The following is a 9,425-nucleotide window of genomic DNA, read 5'->3' on the forward strand; positions in this document are numbered from 1 at the left end:
TGCCCATATATTCTCTCTCTACAACCCAAGAAAGAGGAGCCCCTGCTCTCTGGAACACTCTAATTCCATTGCAGAGGCTAAGAACAGAATAACAATCAGGGATGTGTGCTATGTATCCAAGGCTTAGGGGTGTTGAGTCATGCCCTCAACACCTGCTTTTCAATCCACACACCCTTAACCACCCCCAACAAACCAGGTTTCATTACTATGCCATAAAAGAAACAGGAGACACCAGATCTCGTTATATGTGTAAATAACTTTAAATTTTTGAGTCAAAATTGCATAAACACAACTATAATATAATTAATAGAAAAGTTAAATACAAACTACTACATGTAAAAATAGGTTATTGTAAACCTGGTGGTATCAACCCTAAATACTAAACCCCAACTTTCACATTGGGAATGTTAATCTAATGAAGAACATCTCAAGTTCATCTTAATATACACTAAAATTTTTTTAAAAAAATTTTAAATTAAGTAAAACTATTCAAATGAACAGTTCAATCCAACCCTATTTGGGGCTTGAGATAAAAAGTGGCCATTTGCCATTGTATTTTCTTCAAATCAACTTCCTAATCTAATGTAGTTCTGGGAAAGACTGAGTATTTAAATGAGCATGATGCTTTTCTTCATAGTCCTGGATGAGCAGGCAGTATTGGGCCAAAATTCTCTACCCTGTACTAGTCAGTCAGTAGAGTATGGTGGTTCAGAACGGCCCAGGTCTGGGCAACCCATTTTCATTTCTTAAACTATTTTCAAGCTTAAAAAAAATATTAAAAAACCACCACCACTACTCCTGGCTTCAATTTAACAGCATCGAACTCCAGCATTAGAGATGATAGTGAACAGCTCCAGCTTCTTCCTGCTGATGTCCCTCCTGATCTTCTGCAGGGGATGACAAGATGAGGGCATTCCTTTTCGAAATAGTTGAAACACGGACTAGAGTATTGGAAAATGATAATGGTCAAGATTTCAAGTGAGTTAGGGAAAATAATCAGTGGGGTAGATTCAGGAAGGAAAAAAAATAAGAAAGTAAAAAAAAAACAAAAACAAAAACAAAGTTATAAAGGTCATATCGATTATTTTGTGATAAACGTAAGAAAACATTTTTTAAAAATGAAAAAGAAAAAAAACAAAGAACACCTACCAAACCAAAATGGGGGAAAAAACAACCAACAAAATGACAAAAAACGGAACAAGAAGCAAAAAATGAATGAATAAATAAATAAAGAAAACTAAAATCGAGGTTGGGAATTTAGCTCAGTGGTAGAGCGCTTGCCTAGGAAGCACAAGGCCCTGGGTTCGGTCCCCAGCTCCGAAAAAAAGAACCAAAAAAAAAGAAAAAGAAAAAAGAAAACTAAAATCTAAAACCCCAAAAAACAAAAACCAAAAACCAAAAATAATGCCAAAAACACTCACAAAATACAGAAAAGGAACAACACAGAAAAACAAACAAACAAACAAAAAACCAAAAAAACAAAAACGAAAACAAATCACGAAAAAAACCAAAAACCCAAACTCAAACACAAAAAACAAAACCACACAAAAAACTAACACAACAAAAGCAACCAAAAATACAAATACAAACAAAAAGAAAAACAGAAAATAAGACAAAACAAAACCAAAAACGAAAACACAAAACCAAAAGCAAAACAACAAAAAAACAAAAGCAAAACAACACAAAACAAAAAAAACATAAAACAAAATAAAAAATACAACAAAAAACAAAACAGTAAAAAAACAAAATCAAAAGAACCCAGAATCAAAAAAAAAACAAAACCAAAAACACAAACAAAAACAAAACAACAAAAAACAAAATGAGAAACAGAGAAAATAAACATCAAAAAACAAAAACAAAACTACAAAGAACAAAACAACTAAAAAACAAAACAAAAACACACAAAAGCAAAATGACATAAAGAAAACCAAGTAAACAACAAAAACAAAACAATGAAAAACAAATTACAAAAACAAACAAAAAAAACCCCAAAACACCAATTTGTTAAGTAAATCCAGCATTAAAGTAGTATTTCTTGATCACGTGGTCCTGACTGAGTTGGACAGGGCAGTTTCTAAGCTTGAGGTACTTTCATGCATTGTAGAGATGGCATTAGGGCGGCAGTCCCACACTCCACGTTAGGAAGTGGGCTCCATCCGGTCAGACAGCTCAGTACCTGTTTAAAGTCTCTTCACCTCATCCCACTTGAGGTATATTAGAAACATGGATGGAAACAGACAGGGCGGGAGCCATAGCGACCAGGTGGATGCTGTTACAGTAAGTGACTGTGCAGGATTTCCCACACCATCCTCTTCCTGAAGAGGGGCATGTGTTGCTGAGAAAAGGTCACAGGTTGGTCTCTAGAGATGTAATCTGCATATTTGCAGGTGAACATCCCACAGTCGCTCCCATTCAGTTGTTGAGGGATCTCCTGTGAAGTTAAGCTGTACTGCTTCCACTCCACAGGGTCCAGCTCCATGTTCCTTCGGGTCTTGCTCTCATTTTGTAAATAGTGGAAGATGGTCTCACAGATATTTTTCCCTGTCTGACCCATTGAATCGAGGTAGACAATGCTTCGCTTTCTTAAATCGATTACCACCAGGCTCCAATGGACCCTCTGGTGAATAGGCACCAAGATAAGTTCTTTTTCAAAGAGATTGATTCCACGGGTCCATCTTTTCACAGAATTGTAACAGCCTTGCTTTAGCTTGGCGTAAAAGAAAGTGCTAAAGGCATGAAGAGCAGGGTAGCCTTGGTTTTGATTTCTCTGAACTAGAAGATTCATGTAGAGATTGATGACCTCATCATTGAGCCACTGACCATTCTTCAAGTTCTGGATATCTCCTTTGGTGATTTGCAGTTTGAATCCGCTACTCAGGATTTCATTTTGGGGTCCTGGACACAATCCCTTCTTAATTTCCTTCTCCATCTCGTGTGTAACTTCTATTTCTCTGTTCTTTTCTTGGTCTGTAAGAGGCTTTTGTTCTGCTACAAGTACTGGCAACTTGTTGGGGAGTAACCTACCGCAGCCACTGGTCAGGATGTTTGCATTCTCTGTTCCCGGCAAGCCAGGCTCCAAGCTGTTCCCCCTTTAAGATTTCTCCTCGGCTCACCTCTTCTCTGTCTTGGTGGACCTCTGTAGATGGTTCTCGACTGTGCTCAGCTGTTTCTGATCCATGAGGATGCCCTGACATGCCACATTTGTTCTTCAAGGTGTCGTAAAGGTTGGGTGAGGCCTGTGTGGGTAGGACCTCACAGGATGGCCACAATGAATTGAAGTGACTCTCCGTACTTTTCCTTTCGGGGCTTTGATCTTTTTCCTCCAGGAAAGAATAGGGCTGCTTTTGACCCTTGCCACCATCAGTAAACTTCTTCTCACTTATAGCCTGCTATGGAGGATACTCTAGGGGATTCAGCTTTCTTGAACTTGCCCGGCTGTTCTCTTTGAAATGCTAGGTCTTGATGCTCCTGAGGGGTCTTCTTCAGAGCCTTGCCGGGCTCCTTAAACACCATCTCTGTTCCATCCTGGCATTTCCTTTATTGACCTTGTCCCAAAGCTTCACACTCGGCCTTTGTCCCACTTTCGTCCAGGTGTTTCTGTTTTCGACCTTTTCCTTTAGCTTGGGGTTTCATCTCAGCCCTCGGCTCTTTAGTGCGCCACATGGAGACCGGCTTGGACTAGTTTTTAGAGGATTCCGACTTTCAAATGTCCAAGGGAAAAGCAACCGCATGCCTGGCTCCGGGTGGGTACTCTTGGGTTTCTTCGGTAGGGGTCCAGGGTCTATTGGGCTCTTCTTTATGCAGTTGATTTGCATGTCAGGGTCAGTCAAAGACGTGTAAATTTGGCAATCAGAAACCTGGTGGGTGAATAGTCAGATGTTGGCAGTTCACCAGGGTCCACTCTGGGAACCTGTGGGGAATTCTAAGAATACTTCCTCACATGTATCCTTCTAGGGGGCTGTCATCAGCTAAATGCCTAAAACTTTGAAATCAGACTGATTGTCCTAGTCAAATCACTAATCAGGCACCAGGTCTAAACCTAGCAGCTACCACTTCGGAGGCAAGCTCACAAAATGATACCTAAATCAGGGGGCTGTCCCTAATGACAGTCTTCAGGGGCCATAGCTGGATTTGATATCACCTGAAAGAACGCAAACCAACGTTCTTTGGAGGATGGATGCTCTTCCCTACTCCAACTAGGTCCAGGATTTCAATGCACTCCCTTGTCCGAGTGGGAAGTTTGAATGAATGATACATAGCTCAGTTCACTTTGGCAGAGCAGAGCTACCTTAATCACCTCAGCATAATTTAACTGGTCCTGACAAGTACATTTGTCTTTTAGGAAACTGCCCCATCATGGTCAATTATAAGACACCAAATATAAGTGCCCTTCAACATATCTTCTCACAATATGCTTGCTAATTACAAAGAATACATAGAATTTTACAGTTATAAAACCTCGCAGGTATTAAACTTGAGAAAACTTTTCTCTCTTCTAGATAAAGAACCCAGGACAGAGCAAAGTGCCCATACCACCAAAGTCCTACTTAGTGAATCAATGAGTTTTATTGGGATTATGTATAGGAATATGGGTGAGGTGTTCCTTACAGGAGCAGAAATGACTCAAAGACAGCTGCATCACCAAGGCCCACCCCAGCATGGTGACAGCTCACAAAAGCTGGAGACCTGGAGAAATTGCATAGCCTGTAGATGTCTTAACAGGCTGGAGAATATCCTTTCCAGGTGCCTCAGTTGCTCTAAACTTCTTCAAGACAGCTGGTCTGCAGTTGATTCCTTTGAGAGTTTTCTTTGCAGCTCAGCTTGCTTTCACTGACAGGGCAAGAGCCTAGTGAATCTGATCAGATTCAGGGACCGATTTGAGACTTTGTGAGTTGCATTCCTACCTGAGGAGCTTCCCTTCAGAGTGAATGAAGGGAGGAAAGGTTCAGTGTTTCAGTATTAGAGGAAACACGAGAAACAGGTACCAATTCACTAAACCTCACCGTTGTCCACAGGCTCTATTGAGAAAAATACTTCACTACTTCTGTTACAATCCTAGCAATAACGCAAGCCCTGAACTCCTCCCTAGAAAACAGTAGGAAGGACAAATTGGAGCTGGAGTTACAGATGTGTGTGTTGTCCCTGGCTCCTGGAGTCTGCGCTCCAGCCGCCATGATTAAACAGCCCTTTAACCACTGATCCATCTCTGGGCCTTGAACAGCTCCTTGATCTACACTCAAAAGTGTGGAGAGGTTTTTACAAAAATGTGAGAAAAAGAATTGAAGGACGTATTGTTTGCTTTTTCCACTGAAAATACCAACAAACTGTGCAAGTGTATTTATACCAATGTTTTACTGTGAGGGGAAAATGTACTTTTTTTCTGTAAAAGGTTTGAATTTCTTGTGATTATTTCCGCAGGAGTCATTTTGTTTGTACCAGGCTTCTTTCTCTTCTTTCTTATTACACCTCGGAGGGATCTGTTTCCATACTGAGAAGGAAATTTTCTTATTACCACATCAGTCTTACATTACCTAACAGGGATTTTTTTTTGTGATGGTGAACTTTATGTTAGAGGATAAATTCATTGTACTAAGCTCATAAAAACAGAATTGTTTTTGCTAGTTTAAGCCATGAGGAAATGAATCTATCTCAAATGTACCCTCTCAGGTAGCCTGAGATGGACCACTTCCTAGTGAGGTTGAGCTACTCTTCAAAAGTTGCTGTTTTTTGCAAAATATTTCAGTGCCTCAGCTATTCCTACAGAGTGATGGGTCAAGAGATTAAACAGGCTAACTGCTAAGTTCTGCTTTTTACAAAACGCCTGCTTGCTTGCATAGCCAAGGTACCTACCTGCTGGACATGTCACACAATACAGTTTCAGACAGTTCTTTGGGTTCCTAAAATTGTAACTTTGTAAGTTTTGCCTATGTAATCCTTTAGCCAACAAAACCCTGGGGCCTTCTCAGTCTTCTTATAATAAAAAGCCTCTTATTGACTGAAAGCCAAACTTGAGTCAGAGTGGTGAATCTCTGCAGGAGCCCAGACCCGAAGCACTGTTTCTGTACCTTCCCTTCCATGGTTTAAGCCCTGTAAAACAATGTTTTTAGTTCTTAGAATTACATTCATTGCCTGGATGTTCTGGTTGGTACCTTGAGTAGCCTCATGGAAAGCACAGCATTCATCCTGTGTTCTTCCTGATGTTCAAAGGGATCTTCTCACCATTTCCACTGTAGGATTTATTAGGTCAATAATGTTTCCTATATTCCTTCTTAGAGAGATTTTTTCATTATAATGAATGTTTACATTTTCCAGGTTTTTTGTTTGTTTTGTTTTGTCAGGGTTTTTTCATTGTTTTTCTTTGTTTTTGTTTTTTATTAGGTGTTTGCTTTTTTTGTTTTGATTTTTTTTGTCTTTTGAAATAACTGCAACTTTTTTCTCTTTTAATTTAACAATATCAGCTTTCTGTCCTAGGATCATTGTTGGATTTTCTTCTATACTTCATATGTTATTGAATCACGTCCACATGTTCCTGGCATTCCCCTTACTTTATGATTTTTCTCCTTTTTTGTTTGAGACAGGGTGTAGTTATGTCGCTTCTGTTGGCCTTATTCCTGCTATGCTGCCTGGACTGGATTTGAATTTAAGATTCTCCTTGCTGAGCTTCCACATTGTAGAGATTATAATCCTTTAAAGTACAGCACGCTTTTACTTTTCTGTTTTAGCATCAAAGATTCACAGCCTGGTAAAGTCTCCTGGGGCTGTTTACTTGAAGGGTTTGTAATCATTTGGATCCATGTGTCTGACTTTGTTTCTGTCCTTCACCATCTGTGTGTGTGTGTGTGTGTGTGTGTGTGTGTGTGTGTGTGTGTCTGTGTGTCTGTGTGTCTGTGTGTCTGTGCCCATGCCTAGGAATGAATCCAGAGTCTCACACAGGCTTTCCCAATGAGCTGTTCTCCCAATTAATTCATGTTTCTTGAATGTAGCACAGAACTTGCTAGGAAAATATCCTGTTTTTGGTGTTTTCTTTTGGGGGAAATGCTGTAACTCCAAGGTAATTTACTGTTAAATGTAGAGAATTTTATAAGATTTTTCAAGTCATCATTAGGCAGGTGCGGTGGTTTGAATAGGTTTGTCCCCCATAGATTTTTGTGTTTGAATGTTTGTCCCATGGGCAATGTTACTATTAGGAGGTGTGTCCTGGATGGAGTAGGTGTGGTCTTGGAGGAGGTGTGGCCTTGCTGGGGTAGGTGTGGTCTTGGAGGAGGTGTGGCCTTGCTGGAGTAGGTGTGGTCTTGGAGGAGGTGTGGCACTGTAGGGGTGAGCTTTGAGGTCTCCTATGTTTAAGCTCCACCCAGTGTCAAATTCCAGTGTCTTCCTGGCTGCCTTTGGATCAAGATGTAGAGCTCTGTGCTCCTCCACCATCATGTCTCCCTGTACATTGCCATATTTCCTGCCATGACATTAAGGGACTGAACCATTAAACCTTAAGCCAGCCCCAATTTAATGCTGTCCTTTAATAAGAGTTGCCTTGGTCATGGTGTCTCTTCACAGCAGTCAAACCCTAAGATAACAGATAAGATATTAAGTGTTGAAAATGCTAAATTTCATATTTTTCTTTCTCTTTTTACATTTTTGTTTGTTTGGATATTTAAGAAAGGATTTGACCCTGTAGTCAGAGCTGGTCTGGAGCTCATCAGTGTCCCAGTGCTGGAATTACATTCCCAAACCACCCTGCCCAGCTGTTTGTTTTAAATAGCCTACGCTAATTTAATTAAGCTTAAAACTGATATTAAACAGTGAGAGGACCAGTGAGGTAACTGAGCCATAATCAACGAGCAAGAGAAGGAGACAACATATAAATAATAGCTTGATTCACAAAGTAACAAGGTGTGCAAGCTGAACCAAACAAAACTAGTCTTTGATTATTCAAAATAAGTAACTAGACAAAGATCTTGGAGTATTCTTTCCCATGCAAAAAATTTTTCCTTCAGACATTTAGAACACTGCTGATAATTTTAGGCAACAAAGTGATATAGAAGAGTCAGACCTGTTGACTTTTGTTTAATTCTCAAGAAAAATAGACCTGCATGGGCAGTGGAGTAAGAATTCTTTAAAAAAAAGAAAGTAAAAGGAAATGGAGAGATTACTGAATAGGTAAGAGCCCTGGCTGTTCTCCCAGATGACTGGGGTTTGATTCTCAGCACCCAAATGTCCGCACCCAGTTCTTCAAAACTCCCATTCCAAGGTGTCTGCTGCCCTCTTCTGGCTTCTGTGGGCACTGCATGCAGGTGGTGCACAGACATCCATGAAACAGAACACCCATACTTAGTATATTATCTTTTGAAATTTGGACAGTTGGAAAGAGTATGTGAGGCAAATCATGGTACTATGTGCCTAGCATACTGAAGATGGAGGTAGGAGAATCATGAAATAGTTCAGTTAAGCTACATTGCAAGATTCTCATAGAAGAATAAGCAAAAGGGATTATAGGTTAAAAGAACTCCTTGGAATTTAATTTTTTTCATTTTCATTTTTTATTGCTATCTTTTAATAGAGTTCTCAACCACTTTTATTCTGTGTGTGTGTGTGTGTTCCTGCATACATGCCTGTGCACCATATAATACAATGCACATAGGTAGAAGAGGGTGACTTGATCCCCTGAAACTGGAGTTAGGTGTGGCTCTATTGTCCAAGTAGGTGCTGAGAACTGAACTAGGTTCTCTGCAAGGGCAGTAAGTGCTGTCAGCCACTGAGCCATCCCTCCAGCCTCTTGTCATCTCTTTCTAAAAGGAAAAAGGAACTTTACAGTAATGACGATGCTGTTAGACTATGGACCTTTCCCAGGGACAGAAGGCTCTTGCATTCCATCCCAAATGCCTGCTGCATTGACAAGAATAAATCACCAAAGATTATCATCACAGCCTGGGAGTGGCGCCACCTCCCCACTTGGTGAAAAGGTCTAGCCCAGTGACCTCTCAAACCTCAACATGCTTAGGAGACACGTGCCAGTGTAAAGTTCCAAAACTGGGCAGCAAGACCTTAGAGCTCCAAGGAGTTCCCAGGTCAGGCAGTCGCAAGCCCCACCCAGAAGAGGCCAATCTTCCCCAATGACCACCTGGTTCACACAGGCTCTTTCCCACCAGGTAACAAAGCCAGGGATTGCTCTCAGCTCCGTCCCATCACTGCCTACAGGGCACAACAGCTGGGCCTTCATCTAAGATCTTAGGACTGCTGTCATTCCTGGCTTATTTCATTTGCTGATCGTTTGTCCTAGTCTTCTAATACAGAATAGATCGAAAAATTAGTTAAGGGTTGGATTCAATTGCTGCCATTTTCAAGTAGGGTTAATAGGAAAGACTTTGTGACATCCATGAGAATGCTCTTTGAGGGCAGGGGCTTAGGTTTTCTTCTCAAAGGTATCCTTA

At 40.6% G+C, this 9,425-nt stretch overlaps 1 pseudogene across 1 annotated transcript; it reads right to left on the reverse strand.

Moving 5' to 3' along the window:
- Nucleotides 1–46: 46 nt before the first annotated feature.
- On the reverse strand, nucleotides 47–6,001 carry LOC148006348 (sentrin-specific protease 2 pseudogene; annotated as a pseudogene). The gene has a single exon (XR_015686169.1). The product of XR_015686169.1 is annotated as a sentrin-specific protease 2 pseudogene (transcript).
- Nucleotides 6,002–9,425: the final 3,424 nt, after the last annotated feature.

This window comes from Rattus norvegicus, chromosome 4 (genome assembly GCF_021556685.1).
Source record: "Rattus norvegicus strain SHRSP/BbbUtx chromosome 4, alternate assembly SHRSP_T2T, whole genome shotgun sequence".
Taxonomy (NCBI): domain Eukaryota; kingdom Metazoa; phylum Chordata; class Mammalia; order Rodentia; family Muridae; genus Rattus; species Rattus norvegicus.